This window comes from Rhagoletis pomonella, unplaced genomic scaffold (genome assembly GCF_013731165.1).
Source record: "Rhagoletis pomonella isolate Grant_MI unplaced genomic scaffold, Rhpom_1.0 Rhpom_scaffold_00004, whole genome shotgun sequence".
Lineage (NCBI taxonomy): Eukaryota > Metazoa > Arthropoda > Insecta > Diptera > Tephritidae > Rhagoletis > Rhagoletis pomonella.
This window is the reverse complement of record NW_023458558.1, coordinates 72203184-72205679: the sequence shown is the minus strand read 5'-3', so window position 1 is coordinate 72205679 and position 2496 is coordinate 72203184.

The following is a 2496-nucleotide window of genomic DNA, read 5'->3' as shown; positions in this document are numbered from 1 at the left end:
AAATTTAACGTGGTGAACTTCTAGCGGATTTCTGATCTATTACAAAATACCAACGAGTAGCGTGTTGCTGCTTCTCTGTATTGTTACGATTATCCTTGAACCCTCGTACGGATTTCCCAAATCCTCCGGTTCGTATCGCTGGATTGTTAAATAAAGGCAAACGATGACCAAATGGTAGTACAATTAACTTTATTGTACAACAAACAATTTCACAATACTTGCTAATATAGTAAAAACACTACAATACTTGTTAAAGCAATAACAGCGCTTAACTAAACTTGGTAACACAATTAAACTTATAGCTTGCTTATTCGCAACTCGCTTCTCTGCTTACTTTACTTGTAGCTTGCTGAAGTGTAACTCCCTCACCTCGCGGTGGCGGCGCCCTTATATACCTGCGCTGGCACTTATGGCAACTCTAGAACATTCTGAAGTTTATCGCTCATTCTCTTTCTCTCGCTGTTCGCAGTGTTCATCCAACTTGACGTTTCTCTTTGTGGAACATTCTATGTCATTCTTCGAACATTCTGCCTATTTCTCGTTGTTCGCTTTGTGTTGCCGCAGTACTCGCCACACTGCCCTCCACCTAAGTCTGATCGTCCCGATCAGATACACTTGCCGCTCCAACCGCTGCAAGTTTTTCCAAGTGGACCACTTTCATCTTGGTCCTCGGTCTCCCCATTGTCTGGATTTGATGCACTGCGTCCTTCAGCCGTTTGTCAATATTCAACGGATCTTTCCAGTCAAGTCTTTGCTTGGAGGTAAAGCTTTTCTTCTGCTGCGACATGTACAACCACAGTGCGTTACTGGATATTGCTTCCGGCTTATCTCCGGGAGTGCACCATCTCACATGGTCGTGCTTCTGCCGGCCACTGGTGGTGACCAGACCATGTCTCTTCTCGTGGGCACCCTTTTCGGATCTATGCCGCATCATCTGTCCCTGACACCCTGACTCCCGCCTCCGCGCTGCACTGCCTTTAGCACATCTTGCTACATCCGGATCCTTACGCTGAAGCTTCCGCCGTCGTTTCGTATCTCGCTCTTCCGCCGATGCTAACTTCATTGACCGGACATGTATAATCTCACCCTTGGCTTCCGGCTTAACTGCTCGCTTTTGCCGACCACCTTTTTCAGGACACTTCAAAGCGCGCCTACTGCTACCACAGCCGCTTCCATTTCCAGCCACCGGCGTATCACCATTGCAACGCGGTTCAGTGGCTTTCCTCCTCCCGGAAACACTGCCTGGCTCGCCATGACCACTTCCTTGTTGCGACCTCTTCTTCACTGAGCTAGCGGAACCGTCACGCTTTTCCTGTATCAGTGAACCGCTTCCTTCTCCTGATGAAACCACTCCGTCTCCATCACTGCCAACCTCCGCCCAACTAACCGCTTCCGTTTCCGGTGGAATTGTCGACACTTCCTCTAAGACTAACCGTCTACTGCAGTACTGGCTGTCGTAACCAACCCTAAGTGGCACTTTCCTGTGACGATCTGTCAGGATCATTTTCTGGAGGTCAATCTCCATGCCTTGGCCAAGTAAGAAATCCACGCCGATGATGACTTCATCCACAATGTCTGCCACTATAAACTTAGTGTACGAGGCCCAACCGTCGATTATTACCTCGCATGGTAGTTCTCCCAACACTTGGGTGCATTCCCCAGTTGCAGTCTTCAGCTTTGCTCCAGGTAGTGGCTTCACATAAAAAGTGGCCAAATCCGGTCGAATAATGGAATGTGTCGCTCCAGTATCCACTGTCAGTACTCTCTCCTGCCCATTCACACATCCACCAATAGTGAGGTTGCTCGCATTCCGGCCAATTTGTGAGACGGAGATTATGGGCCCTTCAACTTCTGGAGCCAGCACGCGGCCCTTCCTGCTGGCTCGTTTCAGTTTAACGACTGATTGGAGTTGGCTTCGTCTCCTTCAGCCCTGCGTTTGCGTCCTGCTGAATTGTTGAGCCCACTGCAACTTGCACTGCAATCGCGGGCGAAGTGGCCTGACTTTCCACATTTAAAACATTTGCCAGAACCATGCTTTTTCTCGCCCAGCAGTTGGATAATCTTCTTCAGCATTTCATTTGTCTCGTCCGGTGTTTCCATTTCCACGCGATGTGCTTTGTAGGCTGGTCTACTTAGGAGCGCCGCCGTTTCACGCGTCTGAGCATACGAGACAGTTTCAGCAAATGTTGGCTGGGGATTCGCGTACGTCTCTCGCTTGGTATACACGTCCCGCATTCCGTTGATGAACCTCTGGACTTTTACTCTTTCGAGGTGCTCACCAGATGCATCTCCAATTGCCAAATGAGCCAACCTTTCGATCTCGGAGGCGAATTCCTGTAAAGTCTCGTTGGATTTCTGGCAGCGATTCTCCAGCTCCATCTGGTAAATCTGTCTCCTGTGCTCGCTACCATAACGTCTTTCCACTGCACCCATTAACGCATCGTAACTGTTCCTTTCACAATCAGGAATAGTCTGCAAGATTTCCGCTGCAGGTCC